The 12,535-nt window shown below is 35.5% G+C and overlaps 1 protein-coding gene across 2 annotated transcripts in view; it reads left to right on the plus strand.

The window, feature by feature from the left end:
• The window catches only part of LOC129751108 (uncharacterized), a 100,032-nt gene that overhangs the window by 63,088 nt on the left and 24,409 nt on the right, over nucleotides 1–12,535 (plus strand). Inside the window, exon 1 of one of the 2 annotated variants that reach the window (XM_055746399.1) lies at nucleotides 7,371–7,787. The exons of the other annotated variant lie outside the window; for it this stretch is intronic. The gene's annotated coding sequence lies outside the window, so the exon portion shown is untranslated. Of the gene's footprint in view, nucleotides 1–7,370; nucleotides 7,788–12,535 lie in introns of those variants that run through there. 2 annotated transcript variants of the gene reach the window in all.

Below are 12,535 nucleotides of genomic sequence, written 5' to 3' on the forward strand. Positions count from 1 at the left end.
TACAAAAATTACAAAATAATAAAAAAAAAACAAATAGAATCCACGCGAAAATTACATTTTCTCAAAAAATACTAAATTTACAAAAACGTCCTGAGAATCGGATTTTTTTAAAACTCAACTTTAAGCAGAGTTCCTCGCGGACTCCTCGCGGGAAGTGGGGAGGAGGCGTGGTTAATAAAATGTCCACACTTGTCCACGAAAGGGGGGATTTGGTAAAAAATCTATTTTTTGTCCACGTGGTATCTTATCAGCCCCAAATATAAAAAAACGACAAAAAAAACTGTCATAAATTACAAAAATGATCAAATCGAAGATTAACTAGAACCAGAATCAGCAGTTGATAATCCTTAGAAAATTCATTCGGGTCTCCAGCGCACGACGCATGAAAGCCGTCATAAATTACACAAATGGCATGTGCAAATTCGATGGTTCCATTGAACTGTTTAAATCTAGGACACGATGCAAACACAAACGATCGCAGACTATAGCAAATCAAATCAAATAGCAACTAAAACAAAAAAAAACACCACCACCCTGGCTGGGGCCAAGGGATATTTAAAGAAGGTAGTGTCGAGGCAGCCCTGCTCTAGTATTAGCACAGAGAACAGACGTACAAGCTCGAACAAAAAAACTTCAAAAAAGTGTATAAAATTTTAAATGCAGACATCCAAAAAATATGTTGAAAATTGACTTTAAACAGTAGCACCTATTGCGCCGTTCAAAAATTACAAATCAAATTTTCAAGTGTACAGTTTTCGAAAAGGCGTAATCGTATATATGAACTCATAATTAAACTAATGCCGCTGGAAATTTTGCACAAGTTTCGTGGGCTAGCTTGTACGTCTGTTCTCTGTGGTATTAGTACATACTGCGACGTCACAATCACGAGACATTTGTTAATTTTCTAGGAAATTTGCCTTTTTTGTTGATAACTCGGAGAATTTTCTACTTTTAAAACATGTTATTCTAGAAGCATTCTTGCTCTTCAAGATCGGTACGAAAAAAGTTGGATTTTCGGGTAATCTATATATATAAAAATGAATTTCTGTCTGTCTGTCTGTCTGTCTGTCTGTCTTTCTGTCTGTTCCCTATAGACTCGGAAACTACTGAACCGATTTACGTGAAACTTGGTAGGTGGGGGTAATGGAGGCCGGGGAAGGTTCCTATTCTGGTTTGGGACCCCTCCCCCTAACAGGAAGGGGGGGAGGGGCCTCCCAAACAAAAGACAATTTTTTGCATAACTCGAGAACCCATCAAGCTAATGGTATCAAATTTGGCATGAGGTGGTATTTGGAAACGGGGAATACTTCAATGAATATAAGGTACCCCTTCCTCCTCTCAGTGAGGTGATAGGAAGGGGGGAGGGGGGCTACCTTACAATTTTTCATATAACTCGAAAACTAATCAAGATATTGGAACCAAATTTGGCATGGGAAGGTATTTTGATATGAAAAATATTTCAATGATTATTTGAGGCCCCTCCCTCCCTGCAGTTGAAAGGGGGAGGGCCCTCTCTCATATTTTTTTACATAACTCAAAAACTAATAAAGCAAATGGAACCAAATTTGGCATGGGAAGGTATTTGTATACGAATAAAATTTCAATGATTATTTGAGACCCCTCCCTCTTTCCAGTAGGGAGATATAAAGGGGGGAGGGGCCCTCTTTTTAATTTTTTACATAACTCAAAAACTAATCAAGCAAACGGAACCAAATTTGGTATGGACCCAGCCAACAATTTGGTAGGTATATCAAAAGATATACGTACGTCTATGTCGACACAAATCATCGTACATGACGTTAGAAAAAAGCATATACCTACCAAAAGTGGAGGCAATATACGTACATGTTTTCGTTATTTTCTGGTTTACGACATCGACAACATCGTATGTGATGTCATTTACGATGTTAGAAATACTTTGGTACTTTATGTCGCATTGGCGTCGTTTTGTACATTACATTAAAGGATTCGATTCATGCGCATTTACGATGATGGGAGGATTGACAGTTCCATCTACACTTTATGCGATGTGTGTTTTACCCTTTTACGACTTGAAGCGATATGATGATAAATTGGCGATTTAAGTCACCCTTTATGCGAGGTGTGTTGAACTCTTGTACGACTTGAAGCAATCTGACGATGAATTGGCGATCTAAGTCACCCTTTATGCGAGGTGTGCCGAACTCTTGTACGACTTGAAGCAATCTGTCGATGGATTGGCGATTTAAGTCACCCTTTATGCGAGATGTTTTGTACTCTTGTATGACTAGAAACGATCTGACGATGGAAATTCGATTAATGTCACCCTTTATGCGATATGTGTTGCAGTCTTATACGATGTTCAGAGATTTTAACATCGATTGACAACTTAAGTCACATTTTATAAGATGTGTGTTGTAAGCTTTTACGATATGATGCAATTTGACATTTGATGGACTCTTTAAACGATATTTTATGTGAGATGGGATGTACTCATGTACGATTTGTATCATAAAACGATTTTGCGGACCATTTTATGTAGCATGTTATGTGTAATATTGTGATTGAAATACGACGCTAGGAAGAAATAAAATTAATTGATGATTTTAACTGATTTTTATTATAACTAACATTGAAATGCACTACATATATTTTCGTAGGTACCGCAACCGGGCATTGTCCCGCTCGCTACTTTCCTAACTGCCACCGCCTCCATGCCTCCCTCAGGTTCTTTGACGCCTCTTTCTTCCGGGTTTACAGCGGAAATTGTCGGGCCATAATTCTGTCCGTGAACATTCCTTGATACTCGTAATGTAATTATCCGGCGGGTTTTTTTTAATCTGAGCCTAGTAGGGGAGAGTAATGCTGTAATTTTTGAAAGGAAAATGTTATTGAGCTTTCTGTCCAACGTTGTTTTTCCAAAACCTACCTTTATTTTTTTTTCATCCGTATGCTTGTTTGCTTTAGTCGTCAACTTTCACAAAATTCAAATGCTGATACAAAATTGCAAGCACGATCGCAAAATTGCACATCCACTAAACACGATTTATCAAGATGAAGTTTTAATATCATGATGAGATGTGGGCGAACGCTAAGTATCTGTTAATACGAATCTGATTTGATCGCATTTAATATATTTATATCGTGGGTAAAGTGACCGATTATACGATTATAATTATACTTGTTATAATATTTGTAGCTATATCGGAAAGACACGGTGTTAATTTGCCTACTAATGTGACATTCTAGTAAACATACAACGTGATACGAAAGACGATGCTTACGTAGTATTCTTTACGAATTTATTCGAAGTCATTTACGATTTCGATTCGAAAGTAATATGTGTACCAATAAAATGCTTCTTAAGAAATCTTATGCGATCGTTATAAGATTTCATTTGACATCGGTGGAACTAAATACGACTTCATCCAACATATCGTAACTAAGTCGTATTTCAATGGGAAGTTGCATCTTCTACGATGAATAAATGATATGGTCGAATGGTAAGTGTACATATTTACGATTCCGAGTTGAGTTGCATCTATATACGAGTTCGACGATGATTTCTTTTACGATTTCATGTTGGCTGGGGACAGATGTTTGGGAACGTGACATGTTCTAATGATTGTTTGAGACCCCTTCCATCTTCCAGCGGGGAGAAAGGAAAGCGGGAGGGAAGTTTCATAAAATTTTTATTGCATGACACAAGAACTACAACAACAAATGGAACCAAATTTGGCATGGAATGATATTTGGGTACGAGAAATGCTTCTATGAATATTTCGTATCACTCACACCTTCAAAAAGGTGGATGAAAAGGGGGAGAAGAGGTCTCCCTCGCAATTTTCAGTATAACTGGAGAGCTGATCGAGCAAATTGAACTATATTTGGCATGTGAGGGTATTTAGATACGAGAAATGTTTCTATTATAAATTGATGCACCACCTTTTTTCAACAGAAAGATAAGAAGGGGGTAAGGGGGGCTTCCATACAATTTTTTTGCATAATTTGAGAATTAATAGAGCAAATGAAATAAAATTTGGTATCAAAAAGTATTTGAGAACAAAAAATACTTTTATGAATATTATGTTCTCATCCCGCCATTCAATGGGGAGAACGGAAGGGGGATGGAACTTCCTTTCAAGTTTATGCATAACAACGCAAATTAAACTAAATTTGGCATGGGATGGTATTTTGATACGAGAAATTTTTTTACGTCAAACAATTCCTGTCTTGCAGTGGGATGATAGAATTGGGAATAAAGGAAGGGAAGAGGAGAGAAATGGACAAAACTTAACATGAAAAATCATTTTGGTATGATTCTATGATTATCTGACAAACCATGCTCTATTCAGTGAGTAGGTACATAGGAGGAGGGAGGTTAGCCCAATACAATTTTGTTAGCATTAGTTTTCAATTTATGCTAATGAAGCCAACAAATGGAAACAAATATGGCATGGAAAGGTACTTGGTTACGAGATATGTTTCTACGATTGTTATAGACCCTTTCGCTTTACAGTGTAGAGAGGAGAAAAAAGGAGGGGGTTCCATATAAATTTTGTTGTAAAGCTTAAAAACTTATCAACCAATTTAACAATATTTGATACAAAAAGATTTTTGGGAATGAATAAAATGGGTGTGATTATTAAAGATCACCCCCCATTCAGCAGGGGGGAGGAGAAGGACAGGAGGGGGGCGAAGCTTTTTTTAGGGCGAAGCTTAAAGAAACAGATTAAAATTATCAGATCTTTAACACAAATTTATGGATCAAGATTCAGAATATAAGTTTAAGTTATTTTTGGATTGCCATCCGAAACTCCAGCTGCAGCTCTCATTTTATAGCGGTTGCTTATGAATTATGTTATAATTTGATTTAAAATAATGCCAACAAAACAGTAAAAATTTGAGTAAATTCTGAAAATATCATTCGATTTTGAAAGGTGTAGCAAAGCACACCGGGTCAGCTAGTTTTTATATAAAATAGACCATCGAAGTTCGGAAAATGGTGGATTTTCCCTACTAAAATTTGCAAAACTTTAAAATTAGTTCAAAGTCTTCCATGAAAATCATCAAGTCAGTACAGTTTAAGATCCTTATTACAATAAAGTTATCAAAAACAAACTTTTATACAAAACCACAATTATTTATTGGCATTTTAGTAAATCGAGTTAACAATCATTAATTGATGTTAGTTGTTCTACATAAGAATTGAATATGGTAAACCGGTTGGATAAAAATCATGACAATTAGTTGAACACTCAATCACTACCAGCCATTTTGCACGTTATAGCTTCAAGATGACATTGCATTCATTATTAGTTCTTTTTTTTAGTTCTAGAACGTGTTTTTCTTTGAAATTTCTGCCATTCTCACACTCAGAGGAAATCTTATTATAAATTTCATAAGATACATCTTATGAACCACTTTTTTGCCTCCAAACTAATTTTTCATAAGAGTCCTATGAAATTCTTTCAATATTCATACGAAGTTCTTATGAAAAATAGAAGAAGCGGCATTGTGAAAAAATAATGAACACATTCATTCCATCAGTCATTTTCTCGTCGTTGTACCAAGCACTAACCAGTTGTGGAGCAAGTTTTTTTTTCAAAGTTGAAAGTGATTTTGTTATTCTACATGGTAAGTTTATTTGTTTTGTGAACGTTCAAATTATTTGTTAACGTAAACACATATTTTTATGTTTACTTTTCAGCATGTTGACCAGCGAAAAGGATAAGTTCAATGGACCGGGTGCGGCAGAATGACTGTTGGAACCGTGCCTTGATGTGCTGCTTATGGTGATCATGATGTTATTGTAAACAAACGACAAATTACCCAGAAAATAAACTGATCGTTTTAACTTCAATTATCTTGATATTTTCTCACAGAGAACAGACGTACAAGCTCGAACAAAAAATCTTCCAAAAAGTGTGTAAAATTTCAAATGCTGACATTCAAAAAATACGTTAGAAGTTGAATTGAAATAGTGAAATCTATTGTGCCGTTCAAAAGTTACAAATCAAATTTTCAGGTGGCCAGTTTTCGAAAAGGTCACAGAACAGAAAAATTGTTCAAAACTATCGTTGGAAATTTTACACAAGTTTCGTGGGCTAGCTTGTATGTCTGTTCTCTGTGATTTTCTCTTCAAACGTAAAATTTTCTACTTCCATAAGACCCTCTTATGAAAAGCAACGACCTCTCATTGAAGCAGGTGTTCATCTGAAGAATTCATTCGCTTCATAAGACAATCTTATGAATTTCATAGAATTTTTCTCATGGCGCCACTTCATAAGATAATTTTATGGTATATATAATAGTATTTTTCTGAGTGCATATAAATTTTCGATGCATTCGTTTTTGTGACGTCACACAAGAAATCCAATATGGCTCTCGACACTACCTTATCTAAATATTCTTTGGGCTGGGGCTGAGTAAATGGCCTGAAATTTGTACAGCAGCACCATACACCATGCCACCATGCAGAGGGGTTTTCCGCAAAAAAAAAATCGATCCCGACCGATTTCAAGCGGGCCATAGACTACACAAATGGCCTGTACAAATTCGATGATTCCACGACGATTGTTTGATCTATGCTCGCCCACACACTATACAAACATTTTTCACGCGAACACAAACGATTGCTGGCGAAAACAGCAATAGCAACAAAAAAAAACATCTCCACCCGGCTGAGAGGATGGTTTTAACAAAATATTTCGAACCCGACCGATTTTACTCCAACTGTTTGGGCGCTCATTCAAGCAGTGCCATACATTATGCAAATCGTGTTTACAGCGACAAAATTTCATCGAATTTCATCGCATTTGTACAAATGTTGTGTAGTCTGTGGCCCGTTTATATGAAGGTTCACTACCAAAACAACGTAACCGTTTCCGTGTGTGGTGTGGACTATGGACCTTGAGCGGGCCATAGACTACACAAATGGCGTGTGCAAATTCGATGATTCCACGACGATTGTTTGCAACAATAAAAAACCACCTCCACCCCGGCTGGGGCTGAGTAAATGGCTTGAATTTTGTACAAACAGCACCATACACCATGCCACAGAGGGTGGTGTGTACAAAATATTTCGATATAGACCGATTTTACTCAAACCGTTTGCGCGCTCATTCAAGCAGTGCCATACACGATGCAAATCGTGTTCACAGCGACAGAATATCATTGAATTTCATCGCATTTGTACAAATGTGGTGTAGTCTATGGCCCGCTTCAGGCTCTCGCACAAGGAACGACATAATAATGAAACGAATGAGACACAAAAGCATGAAGTCAAATGGAGTGGCGAGCGAATGTTGCATGGAATGGAATGGGAATGCAAAACGCAATATAGAAAGAGCTGGCTACAAAGTTGATGTTACCCCTAGTCAGATATACAACTTCGAACTGAATGGAGGTTTGTTTTCGTCGATGGTTAACTTTCCGTTAGAAATTGAATCGTAATTCGGTACGTTGCTTTGTCATATGGCGTCGGTTTACATTATGTGGGCTTTATAGCGAAGAAATGGTTTATATTCCATGAATCAGTTGGAAACAACAAACCTGAAGACAATTGGATTGTCATTTGAAGCATTCAGTTGAAGTTAAGTAAACCAGTTGGAATCCGAGCGAATTATTTCGTTTTTTTCTGTGTGAATTTGGGAAGTTTTTTCTAAAGGCACATACCATGCTCAAATGCGCTGAGTGGTTGTTATTCAGGTGAAATGTGATAAGTGAATCCATAAAATAAACAAAACTGAACGTCTAACATCAACAAATCAAATCAAAAGGATATACATACGTTAATGTAAACTAAGGTAAGTGGTAAAAAAATTATTTGATAAAAAAACTTTACCCACATTGTTTTGATGCAGAAATTAGAATCAGAATACACAGTCAGAATTCGAAATCAGAATGCAGAATTTAGAATCTGAGCTAACCCTCAGAATTTAGAATCGGAATTTGGAATCCGAATTGTAAAAAGATTCGAATTCGTAAAAATAATCGAATGAAAAAACGGTTCAGAATCCAAAATCAGACACCAGAGTTGATAATCGGGATTCAGAATCAGAATTCATACTCAGAATTCTATGAAGATATCAACCACCGTAATGTTTGTTACTTAATTAATTTGCCTTATCGGTAAAAAGTGATGTTCTTTTTTTGCAAAAACATCTTTTATTAAATTTTATAGACGGATAGCATGTTGTATAGTAGTTGGCCCGTGCCGAACAACCTTTGTTATGTGATGATAATGCTTCTCATAAATTCTACCCGTTCATGTTCCATGTATAAAATTTCATAATCTAAAATGTTCTTTCTAAAAAAGGACATCACTTTTCACTGATAAGGTCGATAAATTAAGTAACAGACTCAGAATGCAGAATTCAGAATCAGAATAATCATTCAGAATTAGAATTCAGATTCAGAATCATATGCTTTACCTGATCTATAGTTTATAATTGACAGGCTCACGTACTCCTAACAATAAACATTAAACATTTGGGAATCAGAATTCAAAACCAGAATCAGAATTAATAATTTAAAATCTGAATTCAGTATCTTTTTTCCATTGCGCTTGAAAGTCATGACAAGCGAAATACACACCTCCATTTATCTGACTTGAAATAGCGCATCTCAAATGTGGGATGCTATGAATTCAGGTGCGCACAATTATTTTGCAAGCGGAGACTGACACAACGCTCAACACAACAATTATGAAAAACTGTTGCTCTTTGCCAGACTGCCAAAAAACCAATGCAAACGCAAGTTTGGCTGAGGAAAGAAAAAAACGACCCCGGTCCGGTGCTTTGGGAAAGCAAATTTCAGTTCTCTTTCTGCGTCTGGTCTGAGCCAAGAAAAAATAGACATTATGAGTTATGACACAATAATCCAGTTTCAACGTTCGCTCTGGATTCAAATAAAAACTACCTGATAAAAATGAAAATTTTAGCGAAAGTACTAATTTCTTTGTATATAGTTAGCTATATCAAACATTATTTAGTTAGACGTGGTTAGACCTAATCCATCTTACCTACAGAAAAATTTCGTTTTAATTACATCTATAAAAAAATGTTTAAACGTTTTATACGTGACTTTGTATGTTTTGTACATAGCAGTCTTTTTAGTGTGAATTGAGAGAAAAATTAATTCAGATAATGTTGCTCAATGCGACAAAGTCTAAGCCTATGAACAAAAATATTTTCTGTCGTTCCTACCCGTAAATTATGATGATGAATATTTTACGAAGCTCGTTTATCATGCGACAGGAAAAAGCAAAGAATGTTTAGTATATTAACATTGAAAATTGTAGGTCGTATCGATACACGACTTTCAGCGCTTTCTCGTTAATTATAAGCTCCAGCCAGCTTGCTGCTCTCGATGCGTATCATGTGTAAACATGATGGATATCTACTTTCAATGAAGATTTTGAATCTAATGTTGTTGATCGTGTTTTTCATGCTCTGAAAAAAAATTAACATGTTGTATAAGATTGCCTGCCTTTCATCTTATCCGCAGAAAAAGTTTGATTAAAACTGAAATTTTGAACGAATACGTTTTAAATCTGATATTCAATCATAATCATAAGTTTTTAAAATTATATGATTCGAACTGAATCCGACGATCGATCCAGTAGAATTTCCTTGAAATTTGTTTTATCCAATTTCATAGAATCCATTATTTATTTATTTGACGAACATAATTCTTAAAACTCACTCGTTCCATGGCAACCGATCTCCAACTTCTTGGGCATCCCACATACGGCAGATCACGCTTCACTTGGTCTAATCTAGGGTTATCATATCCTTCAACGCCAAAAAGAGTACGTTGAAATCATATTTCCAAATATTTAGGAAAAAACGGGAAAAACCAGGAAATTAAGGCCTTTCAAATAGTGACAATTAGTTGCTAGGTATGTGACTTACCTGGCAATTATGACTTTTCCAAAAATACTTTTACATATTGAAAGTTATCGTTTTTTGTTTTTGTTCATTTTCTTCAGATTTTTAGAGAAAAGTCGAAGGTCGTTGGATTGTTTGAAGAGACAAAGATAAGAACATCGCAAACATGAGAAAATGTTGCACTTCAGAAAGAGTTCAAATTGCTGTTGCTCTTTACCAACTCTTTGGGTGCTAATTGCACATTCAAAGGCGCTGATAGCCTGCACAATTTAACTCGACGCCTGGGAGAAGCTTTTCTTAAAAGCGTGTCAAAACTTTCGAAGCTGTTGTATATATATAAAAATGAATGTGTGTCTGTCTGTCTGTTCCCTATAGACTCGGAAACTACTGAACCGATCATCGAAGAACTTGGCATGTGAGGGTTTTTGGGGCCGGAGATGGTTTCTATAATAGTAACAAACCGCTCCGACTTAAGGAAGGGGGGGCTCCCATACAAAATTTGTAGTTTTTCGAAACAAATTCAAGTCATGACATCCATTTTCTAGAGATTTTTTTTCCATGGGGTGGTTTGTTTTTCGTCTCCATGGTCGAGGCGTCGCGAGCCAACGCCGCGAGCCAACGAGAGAATAGTAGCCATGGCATAGCATACTGCAATGTTCGGAAAATCGCTCAAGAAAAGCAATCAGGATTGGTTTCTAGCTAGAATACTGATATCTCCGAGTGCTGTGATACGCACGTGCTAAAAGTACCCATTAAATATATGTCGAAAATCAACACTAACTTGATACAAGAAAATATACCATGCCCCATCGAGGACTACCGTTGCTATTCGTCACGTGGCTTTTCAAAAGTGATCGACATACTTGATGATACATTTTGAACGTCGCTCCCACAATCATTCCCGAACATCTATCCTCGCATCATTGTTGATAATGTTCGTTATTGATAGACGATCATGGATGTTTCAGAAGGAAAAATCTGAAGAAATACCAGGACCACATGGCCTGGCTGATCGAAAATGATTGATTTTCGGAACATTGGCATACTGATCAGTGGAAATATTTAGGTGCGTATTTCCCAACCAAGCATATTTTCAATGCACGTGGTGGCGATATGAAACCTTGATGTGATTTTTTCTACTTGATTCCTAGCTCATTTGTACAGCACATGGTTATGAATGACTCCTAGATGTGACCCAGATTGACATTTTGCCGATCGAATAAAACATATACAGACCCCGTTCGATTTTGGCAACACGCCCGTACATTTTGTGTTGCCAAAATCGAATGGTTTCTCAACTATTTTTTCAGTTATTTTTACAAAATAACTATTATTATTATCAAAAATGTTATTTTTAGTAATTTCCAACCATTTGTAGTCATTTTTAATTTTTTTTCATCATGTTTTTGATGCATTTTGCACATTTCTTGTTCAGTTTTAAATGTTTGTTTTCATTTGTCATATTTGCTGTTTTTGTCATTTTTCATCATTTTTTGTCATTTTCATTCTTTTGTTTGAATTTATTTTCCAACTTTTTGAATTTTTTCATCTTTTGCTATTTTTGAGTACTTTATAAAATTAAAAAAAAAAATGTTTTTATTGTTGCATTTTATCACCATTTTAAAACATAAAAATGTATGAATGGTGTTTGTCTAAATTAAATTGGTCATGTTATGACATAAACCAAAAGGTAATGTTGTTTCTAAAAACCGTTCGATTTTGGCACATGTGCCAAAATCAGATGTTGCCAAAATCGAATGTTGCCATAATCGAATGTTGCCAAAAACTAACGGGGTGTACCTACATTTTATTTTGCCAAAATCTGAAATTGAAAAGTCATGGCATCCATTTTTAAAGATTTTCTTTTCTTTGAAGGGTTTGTGTTGCGTCTCTATGGTCAAGCTAACGTCGCACAGTGGGACAGGACCTATGAAAGCTTGGCCGAAATCCCTTTTTGTAAATTTCAAAAATTCATCATAAATTTATGCTTTTCAGAAACTGGACATTACACCGATCACAAATCTGTCAAACAAAACTTAAAATTCGCTGTTTCATACAATCATCTACGTAGGCGAAGTTGGGGTTTGATGCTGTTGCATTTTATCGCAAAAACAAAAAAATATTTTCAAACTCAACTAGAATTTTATTTCTTTAAGAAATAAAAAAAAATTAACATGAATGTGTTCAGAATAATATGAAATTTATTTATTTGAGGTTGAAGAATTGAAAAAAATCGTAATTTTTTTTTCACGAGCATAAACGTATAACGTTAAAAAATTACGAATTTTCAACATATTGGGACATCTGGAAAACATGTTACCCCACGTTACCCCACTCTCATTTCCACTCGAACATTTAAATTGAAGTCTCAGCTATCCAACAAAACAAAAACTAGTTGCCATTTTTTGCCTATTCAAAAGTTATTCACGTTTTGGTGAAACATGTTTTTGGACAATTTTCGTACTTATGGAATTGCTTTTGATAGTGGGTTTCGCTAGAAAATTAATGTTTTTCAAAATTTATTTTCCTCTTAATTTGATAATACTATTTCGGTTTTTAACAGTTATATTTATCTACAGACAAGCAAATAAGATTTTTGGAATATGAACTTTCTATAACCTTATTATATAATATGAACTTTCTATAACCTTCTCAAATCCTTT

Source organism: Uranotaenia lowii, chromosome 3 (genome assembly GCF_029784155.1).
Source record: "Uranotaenia lowii strain MFRU-FL chromosome 3, ASM2978415v1, whole genome shotgun sequence".
NCBI lineage: Eukaryota > Metazoa > Arthropoda > Insecta > Diptera > Culicidae > Uranotaenia > Uranotaenia lowii.